Here is a 22,892-nt window from a genome sequence, read left to right as displayed (position 1 = left end):
AGTCAAGAGTAATAACTTATGAACTATCTTGTCTTATGGTTGAAATTTAAAGGAAAGTTGAATAATGTGAATATGGGCTTGAGAGGTTTGGAAGGATAATAAAGGTTTGATTGAAAATCTGGAAGGCAGATAAGAAGGTTTGGGGATAAATGAGGGTTATCCAAACCTGTCCTGTTCCTAGATAATTACTCTGGATACCTTTGTGCCAGTTTCAGATGGTTTAAGTATGTTGAGAGAGCATGAGGAAGTATTTTTGAGAAAACCAAAAAAATATGTAACTTGATTTGATAATTAATAGCTCAATCAAATTTGAGATGGCCCTATATGAAGGATACAAGCCCATATTTATTTGCTATTCAAGATTTCATGGGAATGCAATTTACTATTGTTTTTGAGCTTTGATTACAGGGATACTTGTCAGAGTCATCTTGAAGCCCATAGTAGAATGGCATGTGCTGCAGGCTGAGAACTGCTAAATGTGGATGTCTGTGCCTGGGAAGAGTTTTGAGGACAACCTTAGACATGGCCTAGGTACAATCCTCCTGACTCTATTTCCAAATTGTGCTTTTCCTTTCTGAAAAAGAAAATTCCCCACCGGATTAATCCTGAACCCTGCTTTCAGCATCTAGTGGCTACATGATTGGCTTTTTGGAGCTCTTTTGCCATTTGGGTTAGTCTATTTTTTAAGGTGTTATTGTCTTCGGTATTTTTGGGGGTCTCCTTCAGCAAGTTGTTGACTTGTTTTTCTTGATTTTCTTACATCACTCTCATTTCTCTTCCCAATTTTTCCTCTACTTCTCTTACTTGCTTTTCCAAATCCTTTTTGAGCTCTTCCATGGCCTGAGACCAATTCAAATTTTTCTTTGAGGCTTTTGATGTAGGCTCTTTGACTTTGTTGACTTCTGGCTGTATGCTTTGATCTTCTTTGTCACCAAATAAAGATTTTATAGTCTGAGTCCTTTTACACTACCTGTTCATGTTACCAGCCAACTTCTTAACCCTGGAGCTTTTTTTCAGGGTATGACTGCTTTTAGAGTAGAGAGTACTTTGTCCCAAGTGTTAGGGCCCTTGTGCTGCTATTTTCAGAGCTATTTCTATTCTACAGTCACCGCAAGTTCTGCCACCAACGCTCCTCCTCCCCCAAGAACTGGCAACCAGGACTGCAATCCAGATACAAGCAGGGCAAAGCAAGAGAACCCTGCCTCTCTGCCAGCAAAGCAATCCACTGTGTGATTCCTCCCACCGTGTGGGCCTGGGACTCTGGAAACAGCTGATGCTGGAGCTCTGGAAGCAGCTGCAGGAGCTTCCTGCTGCTGCTGCTGGGCCACCTCCACTGCCCCTGGGGCTGGGGCCAGACTGTGCACTTCTCTCACCCAGATCCAGCAGTTTTCCCACTAACTTACTTCATTGTCTTTGGCATTTGTGGGTTGAGACATCTGGTAACTGCCACAGCTCAGTGATTCATGGTCCTAAAGCCTGCTCCACCTGACTCCTGGTCTGGTCAGTCCTGGCGCAGCCCATGGTGGGATGCACTCTGATCCCAGCATGGTGCTATAGACCCTTCCCAGTGTCCATCCAGGCCATCTTGGGCTGGAGACTTGTTTCCTTCTGTTATTTTGTGGGTTCTGTAGCTCTAGAATTTGTACAGAGCCACTTGTTACAAGTGTTTGGAGGGATTTGGGGGAGAGCTTAAGCGAGTGCCTGTTTTCCAGCTGCCATCTTGGCTCCTGACCCACTCATTCCTTAGGATTAAATTATTTAGTTCTCAATTAATTTTTAGTTTATCTTTCCATGGTCCTTTATTACAAATAATTTTTACTGCATCATAATCTTAAAAGGATGCATTGACTATTTCTGCCTTTCTGCACTGAATTGTGAGGTTTTTGTGCCCTAGTACATGGTAAATTTTTGTGTATGTGCCATGTACAACTGATCAGTGGGTATTCTTTTGATGACTATTTTACCCCCTGGTCCCAGGACCTCGGGCAAGTTATCTTTTATGATTTCTTGGAAGATACTGTCCAGGCTCTTTTTTCCATGATGCCTTTCCAGTAGATCAATAATTCTTAGATTGTCTCTCCTGGATCTATTTTCCAGGTCAGTTGTTTTTCCAGTGAGATATTTTATGTTTTCTTTTATTTTTTTCATTCTTTTTACTGAATTTTATTTTACCAGAACACAAATACAAAATAGAGAAAAGAAACAAAAGCATATCATAAAATTAAATATTGAAACTTAAATATAAAGTAAAAAAGAAAAAAACAGCATGTCATGTGCATAGTAGAACATAGGAGAGGATTCAAAATATTTAACAATAAATTTTCATTTCGAGAAAGCCTGTATGATAAATAATACACTTTGTGTTGAGAATTGTCCATCTTTTCTTTGCTTCCTTGTGTTTTCTTTTGCTCTCTGCTGTGCACTTTTTAACTTTGTCCTTTTTTTTCTTCCCCCCACCCCTCCCAGAAGGCTACAATATAATTTAGATATTCCTTGATATATACATACACATATAGATATATACATACACTTATACATATATACCTGTGTATACAGACATATACTTTCCCAAACATAATCTACTCCTGATCTTTTTTTATGTTTGTACATATCTTTTGTTTCTTATCCTTCCTGCCTCCTCTGCTTTACTTCTACCTGCTACATTGCCTTCCTATTACTTGCCTACCCCCCTCCACCAACTACCCTGTCCTCCTATTATTTGCCTTCCACCCTCTAAGGATCCTTCCCTGATCCCCCCATTCCCATTAATTTAAACTCCCTTTACCTAATTCCTCATTCTTCCCTCTAAAAATCCCTTGTCCTCTCCCCCCTCACTAAACCCCTACCATTTTATTTCTTCCAAATTTAGAAGACTTTTATACTCTTCTAAATATATATGTATTGTTCCCTCTTAAACCCATTCCCAATGAAAGTAGGTTACCAGAACTACCAGCCCTCCTCCCCCATCTTAATCCTCTGTATCCTTTCTTCTTCTTGCACCTCTCTTGTATAAAGTAGTTACTCTTTTTAGATGTTTCTAAACGGTTTTACTCTTTAAATCCATATCATAGTTTATCCCGCTCTTTCTTATAAGCTTGACAATTATTAATAAGAATGTTAGACATACATTTTACGTTTTATGTTATATAAAAGGTAAGCAGTCTGTTCTTGTAAATCCCTTATAGTCAGTCTTTGGTATGTACCTTATGTTTCTCTTAGTTCTTGTATGTAGACTCTTCTATTAAGTTGAGACTTTTTTTTAACAAGGTCTTGAAAGTCGGGGGGTTTGTCAAATGTCCATTTTTTTTTCATTCAAAATAATACTGAAAATTGAAGGGTATGATATTTTAGACCTTTTGCTCTTTGATATATTGTGTTCCAAGACCTGCAGTCCTTTAATGTCTCTGCTGCTAGGTCTTGTGTAATTCTAATTGTGGCACCATCATATTTGAATTCTTTTGATCTTCATGCTTTTATTGTTTTATCCTTGATCTGGGGATTTCAGAATTTGGCTATGATATTCCTATGAGTTTTTCTCATAGGATCTATTTTAAGTGGTGTGTGATGGATTTTTTCTATTTCTACTTCCATGCCTTGTTCTAATGCTTCAGGACAATTTTCTGTAATTATTTCTTGTATTATTATATCAAGATTTTTTTTCTGATCATTACTTTCAGTTACTCCTATTATTTTTATATTTTCTCTTCTTGGTCTATTCTCCAAATCTGTTGTTTTTCTTATAAGATGTTTCACTTTCTCTTCTATTTTTTTCATTATTCGCATTTTGTTTAATTATTTCTTGATCTCTTATAATTTCAGTGGCTTCACTTTGCCCAATTCTAATTTTCAAGGTGTCATTTTCCTCCTTGAGATTCTGGATCTCCTTTTCTAATTGGTTGACTTTCCTTTCATATCCTTCTTGTTTTTCTTGGATTATTTTTATTTTTTTTTAATTTTTCCTCCATCTCTGTCATTTGATTTTTAAAGTCTTTTTTAAGATCTTCTATAAATTCTTTTGGGGCAAGTGACAATTTAACATTACTCTTTGGGGATTTCTTTTCTTCAATGTCCTCCTCTGAAAATGAACCCTGCTCATCTCTATTCCCATAATAAGTTTCTATGGTTGGATTCTTTCTCCTTTGCCTATGCATTTTTTTGTGGTAATAACTTGATTCTTTTGTAATTACCTCTAGCCCTGGGGTATGGGAAATGGTGCCTCTTGCCCCAGATCTTCATTTCCCTCTAGCCTAGAACCAAAGCCAAGCCTCCAGCCTCCTGTAAGTGCCCACAGCCAGGGGCCCCAGGGCCCCACTGCTTCTGCACTCACTGGGCGTGTGTTGGTTCCTTCTCACGGCCCCCCTGCTCTTCACAGCACAGCTGGGTATGGCATTCCTCATCAGGAGAGGTTTCAGCAATCTTCCTGGGCTCAAAGGCACGACTCCCCTCACTATCCTGGGGTAAAAAGTTCCAGTGGCTGGGGCTGAGGCAGCCTCTGAAACCAAATAACCCCAGGGCTTACCACTGGTTGTTAAAAGGGAACCTAGCCTGGAGGTGTTTACTCCTTGCCTACCAAACCAGTCCTGGGGTTCTTCTTCAGATCTTCTCAGACTGTCCGTGGAAGATCCTGGTTGTGCCCCTACTCTTCTTTGTCTCCACCCCACTTTGTTTGCCCTAAGGTGCCATTTTAACTCTTTCGTGGGGGAAAATCTTGAGAGCTTGGAATTTTCTGACCTACTCCGCCATCTTCCTAGCATCCTCTCTATTTTTTCATTCTTTAGATTTTGTTTGACTAATTCTTGATGCCTCATAGAATCATTAGCTTCTGTACCTCCTTTTCCATTTGGTTAATTTGACTTTTCAAGGAGTCATTTTCTCCAATTAGATTGTGAACCTCCTTAACCATTTTGCCAATTTTACCTTTTAAATATTTGTTCTCATCAGTGAATTTTTTCCATTTCTTTCTTTTACCTCTCTAATTTGGTTTTTAAATTCCTCCTTGAGCTCTTCCAGGAATGCTTTTTGGGCTTGAGAAAAGTTCACATTCCCTTTTGAGGTTTCGGATGTGGGTATAGTGTCAATGCTATTCTCTTCTGAATTGGTATTTTGATCTTCCCTGTCTCCATAATAAGAATCAATAGTCCTTGGTTTTCTGGATTATTTCTTCATGGTGGTTGTCTTTTTCTTGGTTTTTAAAGTTGATCTCTGCTTCTGGAGCTCAGGGGGCTCTGTCCCAAGCTTCTTGTTCTGGGAGCTTTGGGCCTGGTTACTGGCTTTGTTTGCTGAGGCCTCTGATTTTGTCAGCTAGAGGCTGTGTAAAGCTGACACTCACCTGGTGCTGAGGTGGAGCTGGCTGATGTGTGAAGGTCGAGGCCACGTGGATGTCTTTCCAAGTTCCTCTCGGTTACACTGAAGTTCCTGGTGTGAGGTGTGGGGGAGGGGTGGTCTGGCTGCTGGAAGTCATCTCTTCCCCTAGGGCTGCGCTACAGCATGAGTGGTCTCAGCAGCTGTCTGAGCTGGGGTCTGCCATTCCTCTGGCTGTGGGAAGACAAGTCTGTGTTGATGCTTGCTGGCTCCAATCCCTTTGGGGCTCAGGAACTCCTCCTGGTCTGCTGAGGTGGGCCATGCTGGGACTCCTATCTTCCCCCACTAGTTTTCCTCTGCAACCACAGGCAAGGTCTCCCCAGCTTCCCGAGCTAAAAGGCTACTGAAGCTCCACTTCTGGCTCTTCTATTCCAGGGTTTCTCCCAGGGCAGTATTCTCTGAGTGAGGAAGGGAGAGATGAGATCTGTTTCAAGTGGTCATCATGGCTCCCAAAAGGTCAAGAAGGCAAGTTTCAAACCTTTAGACAGTGGTATGAAGGCCTCAGGAGTAGTTGCTTGCATGGCCACAGGCTCTGTGATGGTGTTTCATGTAGCTCCAACAGACTCCTGTCCTGGGCTAGGAGGCCTGGGGATCATTGCTGTTGCTGGCACTTCAGCCCTGGGCCTGCTCCTGCTCTCGCTCAGGCAATGGTTTAGTTCCACACACCCAGTGTTCTCCCAGCCTGGTTTGCTGGTGGTTCAGCTGCTGCTCCAGTTCTGGTGTGGTCTGGTGCAGTTCTGTGCCAGCTCTCTCCCAGCCCACAGATCCATCTTGTCAACCCTGCAGACTCTCCTGGCTTGGAAATACGCCACACTCAGTCTCCTAGTTGCTTCTATCTCTCTCCAATCTTCTCAGATTCTATTTTTCAGAGGTATCTGACAGAATTTGTAAGAGAGCTCCAGTAAGTCCCTGTTTTCGCATCGCCATCTTGGCTCTGCCCCCACCCCCCCACCGTAATCACCTTCTGACCACTTGTCTCACTCCCTTTACCATCTGTGGGCTGAGAGGTCTGGAAACCTCAATTGCTCCCACTGATTCAGTTGCCCCCAAGGCCTGCTCCTGGTTGGCTGGCACATCCTGTGCTGGACTGCACTCCATTTTTGCCCGGATACAATAAACCTTTTCTGTGGATCTTCTAAATTGTCTTGAGATGGAAAATTGTTTCACTTTGTCCTTTTGTGGGTTCTGCCACTAGAATTTGTTTTGAGGCATTATTTAAAGGTGTTTGGGGGAGAGCCCAGGAAAGCAAATAAATCTAATAAATAATAAATTTTGTTTTGTAACTATATATCATATATAACTAAATAATAAATTTATTTATATAAAAAGGCAGCAGTTACAATTGTCCTGTATGAGAAAACATAAATAAATAATCAAAATATTTAAAGCAATAAACAAAGCTGAAAGGAACCAATGTCAGCATTAAACTTCTTTGCTCCAAATGCCTTACCGCAAAAACTTGGCAGGAACTGGGCAGGAAGCTGTGTTTATAATTTACTTTATGTCCTACACCTTTGTTAAAGTTGTTAATTGTTTTAAATTAGTTTTTTAGCTGATTTTTTGTGTTCTCTAAGTATACCATCATATCATCTACAAACAGTGATAGTTTTGTTTCCTTATTTTTATTCCTTTAAATTCTAGTTCTTGTTTAGTTGCTATAGGTTACACTTCTAGTATAATATTGAACTCTACTGAAATATAATTCATCATCATCATTATCATTATTATTATGTAATAATGAACATCTTTGTTTCACCTTTGATCTTACTGGGAAGGCTTCTAGTTCATCCCCATTACAGTTAATGCTTGCTCTTGTTTTTAGATAGATATTACTTATCATTTTAAGAAAAGTTCCATTTATTCCTGTGTGTTCCAGTGCTTTCAACAAGAATGGGATGCATTTTTTTCAAAAGGTTTTTTTCTGCATCAATTGATATAATCAGATGATTTTGTTGTTTTTGTTATTAGTATAATCAATTATGCATATAGCTTTCTTAATATTGAACCCTTCCTGCATTTCTGTTATAAATTCCACCTGATTACAGTGCATGATCTCTGTGATATATTGCTGTAGTCTCCCTGCTAGTATTTTATATAAAATTTTTGCACAGAAAACTTAGATTGGTTCTTGTGTTTCTATCCCTCTCACTCTTTGAATGCTCACTGGCAATTAAAAAGTGAAAATCAAGGAGGAGCCTACTGAAAAAAAGAGGAGCAGAGCAATGCTAACAAAGGGCAGCAGGAACTAAAATTATTTGAATGGGATTGAAGAACTGTCGGTCTGTACTGAAGCACACACAAAGACCAGACTCTGAACTTACCTTTCTGATATTTATACTAAAACAGAAATTAAAAATAAACTCTCCAAATACAGTGTGAAAATTGCACAAAGAAGGAATGTATTAAAAAAAAACAAATATTGATGACCAACAAAGTGCATCCATTGATACATCAAACTTTAACAGTGAACATGAAGAGAAAAGTGAGTTCCACAAGTTGGCTGATGCTAAAATATTTCTCAGTGATTGCCTGGCCTATGACAGCTGTGTTAGAGTGGAGGAAGGAATAAAAGTTTTCCAGAAGAATCAGAAGGAGTTTTTTTGTATACTGAACCTTAATAAGAAATGTGATACTTCAGTCCACAAAGTATTGGCAGTGTCTATATGCCCTCAGTCTTTGCCTTATTTTGCTGCCAAGTTCAATCTCAGTGTAACCGCTGCATCAAAAAGACTGCAATTTCCTAAAAAATCTTGGTGTACATTATGTATTTGATTCAATAATAGCTGTTGATTTCAGTATCTTGGAAAGTCAGAAAGAATTTATACATTGATATCACCAGCTCCTTACCTATGTTTGCCTCTGCCAGCCCAGGTTGGATCCAGTATGCAGAAAGAGTGCTGGGTAACCCAATTACACCGCATATATGTACTGCAAAATCCCCCCAGCAGATCATGGGATCACTGGTAAAGGATTATTTTGCCAGACAGCAGAACTTGTCCCCAGATAAAATTTTCCTTATCATTGTGGCCCCTTCTGGAAGCCTTTAGAGAAGATTTTTACACTGATTCATATAATTCTCATGATGTTGATTGCATATTAACATCGGGTGAAATTGTCCAGATAATGGAACAAAAAAAAAGAATTCAGGAAGGAAGCTGTAGTAGACACTCTGTTTGGTGAGATAAAGGAAGGAGACACAGTGAGTGATGGTGTGAACAGGTCAGATGGCTACCTGGAGCACATCTTTAAATATGCAGCCAAAGAACTGTTTGACTTGGATATCAAGAAAATAACTTACAGAGCATTGAAAAACAAAGACTTCCAGATCACTCTGGAAAAAAATGAGGAAATAGTGCTATGGTTTGCTGCTGCTTATGGCTTTTGAAATATCCAGAACATAGTCCTGAAACTTAAAAAGGGCAAGTTCCCATATCACTTTGTAGAGGTCCTGGCCTGTCCTGGAGGATGCTTAAATGGCAAAGGTCAAACTCAAACTGAAGATGGAAAACCAGACAAAACACTGCTGAGATGAATGAAAGAAGAGTATGCTGAGATCCCTGTGCAGCTTCCAGAAACTAACACATATGTAGGGAGACCATGCCAAGAGTGGCTAGATGGTACAGATTCCCCAAAGGGCCTGAAAGTCCTTGTTAAGCCTGAAAATTTGGTTGAAGGAAACAACAGAGCTAGGTGATAGAAAAATCCATGTTGTTTATTATTTTCCCTTAAAGCATAGCGGAGCTAGCTTACTCGTACGTACAAGGAGTCAGAGTATAAACTCTGGCTGCCTGAACAAAGCAATGAGAAAACTTATATACGTTATTTTAGCAGAGCTAGCAAGCCTGTATTACCTCATTTTTTATGAGCCTCATGTATGTTTAACCATGATACTCTTGTATCATGGATTTTCCTTAATGGAATAGAGTTGTAAAGGATGTTGACAAAAGTCAGTTGAAACTACAGCCCAGCATCTCTGTGTCTCATTACATTCCATAACATAGTATATACCTGTAGAATATTAAGCAAGGTAATCTCTCTTGGGGTTAGGGTAATGTCCTTAATGATCTGGCCTTGTTGACAGAGGTAAGGGTATTGCCTGAGCAAACTTTTAGAGAGAACAAAGAAGCCCAGGTCCTGGATCTTCATCCAGTTACTCATTAATTCAGGCTCTGGGTCTGGTTGAAATTAGGAAATTATATAAAATAGTATAATATTTTCCACATTTCCTCCTGAAGCTGAAAGCTTCACCTGAAGACCAATTAAGGTATGGAAAAACCTCTATCTTCCCCAGGGGTAAAGTTGTAAAAATCCTTATCTAGGTGGATTCAGGTTTTTTTTTCTCTTTCTGTGTTTGGATATCCCCAGAGATGCACAGTAATTATAAACTACTTGTAAACAAGCAGGGGGAGCAAGTTGCAAGGGGGATCAGTAGGGAGCACAATGGGGAAACTAGAGCACCTAAGTAAAATAAGCTAAAGACACCAAAGGTACAAGTAAACAGTCTTGGCAACGCAACGGACTCAGAAAGGGAAAGAACAGTTCTTCGTTCAGGTTCTGGTCTGGGCTCTTGGGAAGGTTGCCTGCGTCTGATGCTGTCCCCTTCAGGCTCTTTGAAACCAGAGGGCAAGGTGTCCCATGGGCTCAGATGTCCACTCAGGAGCACGGGCAATCATCAGATGTGATAGAAGGATCAAGGAGGCCATATCCACATGTTGGCAGCTATAGAAGTAATCAGATCTGACAGGAGCTCCCAGAATACATATGATTTGATAATTGAGAGAAAAACAGCACAACATAGGTCCCAGCCACGCAGGGCTAAGTTCAAACAGTAACAATAAATGGTTCAGTATCCCAGCCACATATTTCCAATATCCATTTAAAGTGGTACTTTTTTCTTGAATCCCAGATGCCTGATTGTAGTTATCTGGTCCCTAGATAGTAAAAGAGAATTCTGCTTCTCTGGTTCAAATCTAGAAATTCTCAAACAATTCTAACTTAATATAACTTAGTACAATCACTTAAATTTGGTTCTCCTTCTTTTAACTTCAGAGTATTTCAGTTCGTATATCATCTACTGTTTCTGTCCTTACCTAAATTTTGTACCTGGCATAAGAATCCTTTAAAATATAAAGGTCCAACCATAAATTGAATTCATCTTCCTTTTAAAATCATCAGACACATACTTTAATAAAGGAGATACAATTTCACCTGTACCACTATCTTATACAATTTTCTTGTACAAAAATCCACATTTAAGATCTTATTACCAAAACACACTTATTAGCTTGAATTTCCATGACTGATAAATTTTGGAGCCAATCATACACATCTGTATATAATTCTTAGAGGAATCAATTTGATCCTATTGCTTTTTCTCAAAATTTGCTATCCTATTTAATTAGACATTTATCACATTACATCTTTGTCTTATTACTTTGTCTAATCATTTCCTCCTTTTGGAGGATGTTATCTCTATATTCTTCTAATCTTTATTTGGTCATGAACATAGGTTAAAATTGTAAGCTATTCATTCCTGTATCCTATTATAATAACTCAGAGATATTCCAATATCCCTCTATTACCTAATAGATTTAGCATTGTGCTTACAAAACTTCTTGATAATATAAATTTGCTATGAAACGAAAGAGGGACAATTTCATATATCTTAACAGAAGGAAAGAACTTCCTTAGCTCTGTTTGATTCCAGGCACGAGTCATATCTGATAGCCAATCTTATAGTCACCAGGTGCTGAAAGCAGGGCTTAGGAGTAATCAGGTGGGGATTTTCCTTTTCAGAAAGGAAATAGCAGAATTGGGAAATAGAGTCAGGAAGATCCTACCTAGGTTGTGTCCAAGGTCATCTTCACGACTGCTCCCAGGCAGGCCCACCTAAAAAATTCTCAGCTTGTAACGCCTGCCATGCCATTACTGGCTTCATGTGACCTACTATTGTAATCAGAGCTTAAGACAATATTAAATTGTAGTCCCATAAAATCTTAAATAGCAAATAAATATCCTTCAGATAGGACTGCCCAAATTTCATTGAGCTAATAATTATCAAATCAAGCTACATAACTTTTTGGCCTTCTAGAATACTTTCTCACATTCTCAGCTTAAACCATTTGAAACTAGTATTCTCTCTGGACAGGAGAGGCTTAGCAAACTCCAATTTGTCCCCAAACTTTCTTATCTGCCTTTCCTATTTTCCCTCAACCTTAATTTACCTTTCCAAATCTTTCAAACCCATTACTCAGCCTTCATTTCAGCCATAAGACAAAACAACTCATAAGTTAGTACTTTCATTGTCATAACTGTGTATACTGGAATCCCATTCCAGCTTCTTAAACACACAAAGACACAAAAAAGGGGATTTGTTTTTCATGATAACTCATTCTAAAAGAAAGGAACACTTATTAGAGAGATCTGCCATCTCATCTCCCCCTGAGGGTGGGTTCTTTTCCATCAGAAGGCAAGCTTCACTAATAAGAACTGTATCCTTAAGACCCACATCCTCTTCGAAACCCAATCTTATCCTAAAAATGCATCACTTTGGCTGGCTTTAAAAAGCCAGGTTTTTTTTAGGCTTCTGACCCCTACTGTTCTTTCTTTCAGTAAAAACTCAAATCCCAGTAATTGTTGCCCCTCTCCCTTCCTTCTTAAAGCAAAATAACCTTTAAACATTGGGACTCATTCATATTCCCAAAGTGCCATCACCAATTAGTCCATAAACCTCCAGATTAACATATATAAATATACATTTTTAAAATGATAGACATCTCCTTCTTTTTCCTTAAAGCAATTTAACCCTTAAATGCTGGAATTCATTAACTAAGTTGGTGCCAAATGTCCTCATTCTCAAATATTGCCCAGAATTCCTAGATATTACAAAGTTCCTTAGTCAAAAAGTGTTATAATGGGAGGACACTTGGTTTCTATAAATTACATACCCAATTAAATTTACCTTATCACAATAATAAGGTTTACCAGGACTTTAAAAAGCTTTTTCCAGAGTAATCCCTCTACACAGAAAACCACACAAGATTGATAAGAATTCATGACTAGATGGCTTCAAAAGTTCTTGTTTCAGTTAAAACCCTCAATTTCTTAATTAACTACAATTCCTAATCTAATAACATCCAGATTATAAGAGGAATTATTTTAATCACTAGTGGTAACATTTTAATTTCTAAGGCCCAATACTTAGAAAAGATTATTGCCTTTAAAACCATATTTTTTTCAATATTGCTGATACATCTGTTTGTCAAATTACACAATTTAGAAATGTAACAGTGCCCTAAACATAATTATGCATTTTAAAACTTGAAACAACCCATTTATCAATTTAGATGAACACATTTCTAAATCTCCATGCACAGAGAATCTTTCATCTCATCATTTGAAACTATAAATTTAGATCACCAGATATATTCTCATAATAGAAAATTTTTTCACACAGAAAGTCTGTTCTCATGGTTAAATATCAGTATTATTAATTATTTACTTGTTATAGCCACATATAACAGTTCCAGATTTTATCACCTCCCTTTGGAAACCCAATTCACATATATCAAAATCAGATTAAAATTGCTATAATATCATTTCTTACCACACACTGGTCTTCTCAAATTTCACAATCCAAGAGAATTTTTGGGAACACAATGCAAGTTTAGAAATATAGAAACAATAATTTTCAGATGACATCTATTGCATTTCCAGATTACCACATATAGAAATTATTCAGCTTATTACTTTTGGTATTTAAAAACCACTTCAAAAGTTAACAATTACATTAAATCAGAGAGAGATAATAATAATGTTGTGTCTATCATATACCAGACTTTATGTTACGCATTTTACAATCATTATCATTTTGATCCCGTAACAACCATCATTATTATTTTCCCTTTCAAATCAGGAAACAGGTCAAACAGAGATTAAAATACAGTTTTGCAATTGGAACAAGAAGTATAAAGTTACCTAGAGCAGAAGCTAGTATCCCAGTGGTGACAATTCTGGGAGGCAGAAAGTCCAAATCCATCTACCTCGCCCTTCCCCCGCAACTGCAGAAGTTACTGAGCCTAGGGCGGTTTGCAGCTGCTGAGGACAGAGTGGGCAGAATGCATAGGACCTGGGTGACAATTCCAAGCTTTGCCAAAAAGGATGGGCTACAAAGGTACCCATGGGCACAGGACTGTCAGAATACTGTCAGTCTGTGAATTTCTGTCCTTCTCCTCCTTTTGCCAGGTGGGGAAGGATGATTTAAGTTTTCCCTACAGTTCTCCTGCATTCTCTCCTAATCTGATCTGGGAGGAAAGGAGTTTTAGCTGCTCTCACTTTTACTGCAGCTCTGGCTCTGTCAGAGACAGGACAATGGTGAAAGATCTCAATGATTGTAACTTAAGTAAACTTCACCTAAGTGATCAGCATTGGGAGGGTGTTTCAGCAAGAGTGAGAGGTCCTGGAGTGATCTATAGTCTCAGGAGTTCTGTCCCAAAATCCAACTAACCAATTTCCAAACATTTAATGAATAATCAATCCCAGAATATGCTAAAATGTTTCAACTCTATTTTTTTCTTCAAGTCTGATTGGCCAGACCAGACATTGAAAAAGAAAAAAGAGTCTCTGTTTCCCTTACTGCAGCCTTAGAATTCTCTGGCTACCTCGGTTTCAGATTTTACACGGTATAGACATTTCACAGCACACGCTCTCACACAGACAGTTAACAGACAATCAACAAAACAAATACAGAACAAATACAGACTGAGCTCAGAGTTTAAACAACAGAGAATTAGAAGCTTTCATGAGTTAGCTATTAGCACCCCTATGGTCTTTGGGGAAGCCTTGGAGTTCCTGATTTTTCTCACTCTCCATATCCTATCCCTTAGGAAGGGGGAAAGGGGAGATGGAGGAAGACTATGGCAGGTAAGGGAAGGCTAGGAGTAAGGATAAAATGCATTTATCCTCCCCATAATCAGAGCCTTTAAGGGAAGAAAGCAGGAATAGGGCAGAAGGCAAAAACAGAGCCCTTAAGGGAAGGGCGAAAAGGGGGAGGGAAGAGAGAAGGCAACGGTAGCAGAACAGAGTTACCTCCCTCAGGATCAGAGCCTTTTCTGGGAGGCAGAGGGGGAGGGAAAAAGCAAAGTGCAGTTTTTCTCCCCAGGATCAGGGCCTCCAAGGAAAGGAAGGAAGGGAGTGGAGGAACGGTTGGACTTCTAATTCTAGTTTTTGACTGATCCATAGTTAATTTTCTAGATCAATCAGTGTTTCCAGGGGATCTATGTGCGTTTGACCACAGATTTGATCCCTGCCCCCAGAGCTAGCTTAAAGGGAATTTTCAGACTTCAACCAATTTTGTGGGAGTCCTTTTTGGAAGCTGGGAAGAGAGACAACTTACCCCCACCTTGTCAAGGCCAAAATTCCAGGAAAAATTAATCCTATGGTGCCCAAAAGTGTTGGCAAGGTTGGGCCGCATTGTTCCGTTTCCATCATTTCCATCCAAAAGTCACGGCACCATAACTGTTAAGCCTGAAAATTTGGTTGAAGGAAACAACAGAGCTAGGTGATAGAAAAATCCATGTTGTTTATTATTTTCCCTTAAAGCATAGTGAAGCTAGCTTACTTGTACGTACAAGGAGTCAGAGTATAAACTCTGGCTGCCTGAACAAAGCAATGAGAAAACTTATATACGTTATTTTAGCAGAGCTAGCAAGCCTGTATTACCTCATTTTTTATGAGCCTCATGTATGTTTAACCATGATACAAGAAGAGGATTTTCCTTAATGGAATAGAGTTGTAAAGGATGCTGACAAAAGTCAGTTGAAACTACAACCCAGCATCTCTGTGTCTCATTACATTCCATAACATAGGTATATACCTGTAGAATATTAAGCAAGGTAATCTCTCTTGGGGTTAGGGTAATGTCCTTTAATGATGTGGCCTTGTTGACAGAGGTAAGGGTATTGCCTGAGCAAACTTTTAGAGAGAACAAAGAAGCCCAGGTCCTGGATCTTCATCCAGTTACTCATTAATTCAGGCTCTGGGTCTGGTTGAAATTAGAAAATGATATAAAATAGGATAATATTTTCCACATCCTGCACACCACTTACAGTACTGCTGAAATCCCCATAGATAACATGGATATTAAATGGTGACAACAAAGTTGGTAAAAGGACTTAAATGTGTAAATGACACTGGAAATATTCTATGCAATCAGGAACACATTCTTTGGACTTTAATTATGAAGTTGGTTTTTTTCCCCTTAAATTCCAAATACTTTTTTTTTTCCTGAAAAACCTATGTCTCTTAGGTCTTCTGTTTTCTCAATTAGCTTGGTGCTTTCCTCATAATTTGTATTTGAACAGTACCTTTTGTCAAGGAAGAATGACTTCTCTGAATTTAAAAAAAAAATATTCCTTGACCTAAGGATTATTTTGAAGATCCAAGATATAATGACAATCAATGGTGCTCCCTTAGCCAAGACCAAATTTTAAAAAAAATAAATTTTAAATTTAATGTAATACAAGGAAAATTAGGAACCCCTGAGAAACCCCTAGCTACTGACAAGCACCCCCAGAAAGAATGGACTCAGATATCTTTGGCATTTAGCAAACCCCTGGGACTCCCTGGCTCCTCCAAGGAATGTCAATAGATAGGACCATCCCACTGAGAGATAACTTGACAGATCCTTCCTGAGAGATATCCCTGGGACTCCATAACTCCACCAAGGAATGTAAATGAGATTATCCCACTAGTAGGATAACCTGACTGAATCTTTTGATCAGCCAGGATCTTTGTTCCTGTTTTTCCCCCCACTCTGTACCCCCATATCCTATATAAGCCAAGCCATCACCCCAACATATTTGCCATTGATATGTGGTGCCGTACCCTGATGGCCGCCGGCTAATAAATTCTCCACTTAAAACTTATACTCTGTGGTGTGTCTCGCTCGCTTCTGGTACAACATTTTGGAGGCCCCAGCGAGATGAGGCGGTATTTCATGTTACCGCCCTGGAAACACACACAGAATTCCGGACCTCAACAGGGTGTCTCTGCCCCCGATCCACCTTCTCTCACTTTAGAGGGCCAGCTCCTGGGGATTTCTTTTCCTAGGACTCTGATATGGAGTGATGGTCTCGGAGAATGGGCTCTTTGATGAACTGTCCCTTTTCGGCCTACGGAGAATTCTGGTTTGTAGACCTCTAGAGGTAAGGTTTTTCTGGTTTGGGGCTAGCCATTTGGATCTCTGATACCATGCTAAACCCTGACGAGGCTGTGGTACAGAGCTGGGGAGGCTGGGACGCCACCCTTCCTATTGGGGTGTGGGAAGATTGGGGGTCGTATCCCTAAGGAGGAAATCTTTCCTCTGAGGGGACTTGTTTAGCCTTCAATCAGCTCATGCCATTTGGTTTTCTGTTTTGTGTTTTGGGGTGTGGGGAGATTGGAGGTCGTTATCCCTCCTCGAGGGAATTTGTTTAGCCTTCAGTCAACCCATGCTGTTTGTCTCTGTTTTGTGTTGGAGTGTGAGAGAAATTGGGGGTCGTATCCTTGAGGAGGAAATCTTTCCTCTGACAGGACTTGTTTAGCCTTCGATTTCACCCACACTGTATGGTTCTCTGTTTTGCGTTGAGGTGTGAGAGAGATTGGGGGTCATATCTTTGAGGAGGAAATCTTTCCTCTGAGGGGACCTGTTTAGCCTTCAATTCGATCCACACCGTGAATTTTGTTGTGTTTTGAGTTCGTCTCTGTTCGCGTGTCTGTGTTAATTGTGAAATGTCTATGTTTTGTTGAAAAAAAAAGAAAAAAAATCTGAAACATAGGCAGCCATAGATATTGTTATACCAGAAGCGAGTGAGACACGCCACAGAGTATAAGTTTTGAATGGAGAAGTTTATTAGCCGGCGGCCATTGGGGTCTTCCCAAGTCAATGGCCACGTTTAAAGGGAGAGGGTAGTTTATATAGACAATACAGGATTCAGTGCTTAATTATCTCTTGAAGTTTACATATGTTACTTTGCAGACTCAGCAAGCCTGTGTTATTTCACTTTTTATGACCATGATATGTTAGAGGAACCTCCTGAATAGATTGTAAATACAACATATCAGATAGCTGACAAAGTGTCAATTGGAATTACAACCCAGGATCTCTGTCTCCAACTTTTGCCATAACTCTTGAAGCTAGGAAGGCTCAAGATATGGTAAAAGTCATATAATTCAAGATAATGTCTAGGGCCACGGCTTCCATCCTGGTAATTAGCTTACATTCCTTGGAAATGTCTTAGGGGCCCAGGACACTCGCCAAACAGCAGGAACTAAGTCTGATTTTCTTACACAAACTGGGGTTTGCAGTTAGGGGCTGGGGGCAGGGTTTTTCTAGCAATAGCTGGCTACTCAGGTATCACATCTCCCACTTCTTTTATGGAACATTTCAAATATTTGAAAAGGAATGACTTGATTCAGAGCACCTGAGGTTTGGGCCACTAAGACAGGGACAGAATTAACATGAGAACGAATAAGGTTGGGGATATGAGAAAGTAATCAGGAACCTATAGTTACAGACAGGATCAATAAAATGAGGGGGGGCCAGCCAAAGTGCTAGCAGGGTGGTGAGCCAGGGGGGGACATTGGTCCCCTGAATATCACTCAATATCAGCTTAGGCTAGTGCCAGGTGAAAAACTTGCAGTAAAAATTCCCTAAACGCATCCTGTAAAGCAAGGATTTGGGAAGTAACTGAAGGCATGCATATAGTAACAATAGAGGGCAAGGCTCAGGCAGAAATTCAGAAGCTTCTTCAGTTAGAGTGGCTGTAGCAGCCAGGGAGTCTAATTGTTTTTTTAAACAGGCAACTGGCTTAGGCAACTAAGGACTGCGTTAGGACTCCCAAAGCCTGTGCTCTCCCTTCATCAACATGCCAAGTGAAAAGTTTGTAAAGACAAGAGTTTTGACAAGGGTCAGTTAAAGTATATACCTGTAAAATATTAAGCAAGGTGCTCCTCTCAGGATTAGGGTCTCATCCCTCAATGGCTAACAGGGGAAAAATATCCTTAAGTAAGTCTGATCTGGCCTTGTCAACAGAGGTAGGGGTATTTCCTGAGCAAAGTTTAGAGAACAAAGAAGCCCAGGTCCTGGATCTTCTTCCAGTTACTCATTAATTCAGGCTACAAAATGGTATAAAACATTCCACATTTCCCCCTTTTGGTCAAAGGCAAACTGAAGGTTTCGCCTGAAGACCAATTAAGGTATGGAAAAAACTCTACCTTAAAAGTTCTAAAAATCCTTATCTAGGTGGATTCAGGTTTTTTTCTTTCTGTGTTTGGACATCCCCAGAGATGGACAGTAATTATAAACTACTTGTAAACAAGCAGGGGAAGCAAGTTGCAAGGGGGATCAGTAGGGAGCACAATGGGGAAACTAGAGAACTTAAGTAAAATAAGCTAAAGACACCAAAGGTACAAGTAAACAGTCTTGGGAACACAAGGGACTCAGAAAGAGAGTTGTCCTTCGTACAGATTCTGGTCCAGAGTCTCGGGAGGGGCTGCCTGCTTCTGATGCTGTCCCCTTCAGGCTCTTTTGAAACCGGAGGGCAAGGTGTCCTATGGGCTCAGATGTCCACTTGGGATCAGGGGCAGATGTGACAGAAGGATCAAGGAGTCCATCCACAAGTTGGCAGCTGTAGAAGTAGTCAGATCTGATAGGAGCTCCCAGAATACATATGATTTGATAATTGAGAGAAAAACAGCACAACATAGGTCCCAGCCACGCAGGGCTAAGTTCAAACAAATACAATACCTAGATAGTAAAAGAGAGTTCTGCTTCTCTGGTTCAGATCTAGAAATTCTCAAACAATTCTAACTTAACATAACTTAGTACAATCGCTTAAATTTGGTTCTCCTTTTAACTTCAGAGTATTTCAGTTCATATATCATCTACTGTTTCTGTCCTTACCTAAATTTTGTACCTGGTATAAGAATCCTTTAAAATATGAAGGTCCAACCATAAATTGAACTCATCTTCCTTTAAAATCATCAGACAGATACCTTACAAAGGAGATATAATTTCACTTGTAACAATATCTCATACAATTTCCTTGTGCAAAAATCCACATTTAAGATCTTGTTACCAAAACATACTTATCAGCTCGAATTTCCAGAACTGATAAATTTTGGAGCCAGTCATACACATATGTATATAATTCTTAGGGGAATTGCCTTTTTCAAAATTTGCTATCCCTTCCTTCTCTTAGACATTGATCACATTACATCTTTGCCTTATTTGCTTTGCCTAATCATTTTCCCCTTTTGGAGGATGTTATCCCTATATTATTTCAATGTTTTATTTGGCCATGAACATAGGTTAAAATTGTAAGCTATTCATACCTGTATCCTATTATAATAACTCAGAGATATTTCAATATTCTTCTATTACCTAATAGATTTAGCATAGTGCTTACAAAACTTCTTGTTAATATAAATTTGCTATGAAAGAAATGAGGGACTATGTCATATATCTTAACAGAAGGAAAGAACTTCCTCAGCTCTGTTTGATTCCAGGCACCAGTCATATCTGATAGCCAATCTTATAGTCACCAGTGCTGAAAGCAGGGCTTAAGAGTAATCAGGTGGAGACTTTCCTTTTCAGAAAGGAAATAGCAGAATTGGGAAATAGAGTCAGGAAGATCCTACCTAGGCTGTGTCCAAGGTCATCTTCAAGACTTTTTCCCAGGCACAGACCTTTCAAGTTCTCAGCTTGCAATGCCCGCCATACTACCACTGGCTTCACGTGACCTAAACCTGTAATCAGAGCTTAAAACAATATTAAATTGTAGTCCCATAAAATCTTAAATAGCAAATAAATATCCTTCACATGAGACTGCCCAAATTTCATTGAGCAAATAATTAACAAATCAAGCTACATAACATTTCCAGCTTCTAAATACTTCCTCACACTCTTTCCCAACTTGCTAAAACCATCTGAAACTATCATTCTCAGGACAGGGGAGGCTTAGCTGACTCCCGTTTGTCCCCTAACTTTCTCATCTGCCTTTCGTATCCCCTCAAGCTTTTATTTACGTTTCCAACCTATTACTCAGTGTCCCTTTACGTTTCAACCATAATACAAAACAACTCATAAGTTAGTACTTTTTACTGACATAACTGTGTATACTGGAATCCCATTCCAGTTTGCTTAAACAAACAAAAGCGGTTAATGACTGACCTCACAAGTTGATGGATTTGTCCCTGTTAATTCCTTCTGGAGGAAAAAAGGAACACTTCAGGAATTGAGTCTTATACACATTGTTAAGCTCTAACTCTCGCTTAAAATCACAAAAACATTTTCCAAAATACTTCTAGAATTGTTTGCCTAAACTGAAGATGTCTCTGATTTAGTCGCAGTAATTAATTACACTATTTGTGTCAATACCTAATTGCTCTTATATCACTTTATAACATCTCTATTTCACATAAATACAATATAACTTTAAAATCCCAGCCTTAGTCTATGGGATAATGATTCAACCCTACATCATAAAACTTCTCTTTCCTTTCTAATTATTCTCATTAACACTTTAGAAACCATATTATCTTTCATTTGACTATAGAAGAGTACCAATATAACCAGTCATTTGATTAAAACAACAAGATTTTACATATTTGCATTTATCCAATTTCCCATTTTTTAAAACAACTTCTTTCACAAGGGTAACAGATTCTGGCAGATAACTTCCCTTTTGTCACTACCTGCTTATTTCTGATTAAAGAGATCTGCCACATCATCTCCCCCTGAGGGTGGGTTCTTTCCCATCAGATGGCAAGCTTCACTAATAAGAACTGTATCCTTAAGACCCACATCCTCCTGGAAACCTAATCTTATCCTAAAAACATCACCTTTGCTGACTTTAAAAAGCCAGGTTTGAGACCCCTGCTGTTCTTTCTTTCAGTAAAAACTCAAATCCCAGTAGTTGTTGCCCCTCCCCCTTCCTTCTTAAAGCAAAATAACCTTTAAACATTTGGATTCATTCACAAATTAGTCCATAAACCTCCAGATTAACATATATAAATATATATATTTTTAAAATGATAGACATCTCCTTCTTTTTCCTTAAAGCAAATTAACCCTTAAATGCTGGAATTCATTAACTAAGTTGGTGCCAAATATCCTCATTCTCAAATATTGCCCAGAATTGCCTCAATGCAGATTGAGGCAAACTGTTTGCTCCCTCTCTTTTTTCTCTTCCTTTCTTGGTTTTGTTTTTGATTTCTCATGATTTATTCCATTGATTATAACTCTTCTTTACAGCTTGACTACTGCATAAATAAGTTCAATGTGAAGGTATATGTAGAACCTATATCGGATTGCATGCCACCTTTGGGGGGGAGGGGAGAGGAGAGGGAGGGGAGAAAATTTGGAACTCACAATCTTGTGGAACAGATGGTTGTAAACTACAAATAAAAAATAAATTAAAGACAGAAAAGAAATGTAAGGGAAGGTGGCCTAGCCATACCAGATCTAAAACTACTATAAAGCAGCAATCATCAAAACTTCTTGGTGCTGGCCAAGAAATTGAGTGTTGGATCAGTGGAACTGGTTAGATATACAAGATACAATAGTCAATGACTGTAGTAATTTATTGTTTGATAAACCCAAAGACTCTAGCTTTTGGGAGAAGTCAGTATTTGAGAAACCTGCTGGAAAAACTGGAAAATAGTGTGGCAGAAATTAGGTATAGACCAACATCTTATACATTATACCATGATAAGACCAAAATATGTAAACAATTTAGACATTAAAAGTGAAAGTATAAGCAAAATAGAAGAGTAAGAAATAGTTTAACTGTGAGATCTATAGAGAATTGAAGAATTTATGACAGAAGAAGAGGTAGACAACAGTATGAAATGCAAAATGGATAATTTTGAGTACATTAAAGTTAAAAAAAAGGTTTTGCACAAAGCTGATGCAACCAAGATTAGAAAGGAAGCAGAAAACTAGGAAACAATCTTTAAAGCCAGTGTCTCTGATAAAGGTTACACATTTCTAAAATCTGTGGAGAACTGAGTCAAATCTACAAGAATATGTCATTCCCCAATTGATAAATGGTCAAAGGATATGAACAGGGAGTTTTCAGATGAAGAAATTAAAGCTGTCCATTGTCATATGAAAAAATGCTCTAAATCACTATTGATTAAAGAAGTGCACATTAAAACAACTCTGAGGTACCATATCACATGTATCAAATTGGCTAACATAATAAAACAGGAAAACAACAAAGGTTGGAGAAGATGTGGGAAAATTAGAACACTAATGCATTGTTGGTAGAGTTGTTAACTGTTTCAGCCATTCTGGAGAGCAATTTGGAGCTATGCCCAAAGGGCTATAAAACTGGCCATAGACTAACAAGGCCGAGCCCCCGGCCAGTGGCAGAGGCTCCAGTGGCTCCAGCTTCTGCTCCAGCTCTGGGCTCTGGCCAGGCATGGGAGCCCCTCACTGAAATCATAAACCCGAAAAAAAATTACAGATCCTCAACCAGTCATCCCGA

The 22,892-nt window shown here is 39.0% G+C and overlaps 1 pseudogene; it reads left to right on the top strand.

Moving 5' to 3' along the window:
- The first annotated feature begins 5,880 nt into the window (after nucleotides 1–5,880).
- On the top strand, nucleotides 5,881–22,844 carry LOC118833222 (annotated as a pseudogene).
- Nucleotides 22,845–22,892: the final 48 nt, after the last annotated feature.

This window comes from Trichosurus vulpecula (genome assembly GCF_011100635.1).
Source record: "Trichosurus vulpecula isolate mTriVul1 chromosome X unlocalized genomic scaffold, mTriVul1.pri SUPER_X_unloc_4, whole genome shotgun sequence".
Taxonomy (NCBI): Eukaryota; Metazoa; Chordata; class Mammalia; order Diprotodontia; family Phalangeridae; genus Trichosurus; species Trichosurus vulpecula.
This window is presented reverse-complemented; position numbering and strand designations above follow the sequence as displayed.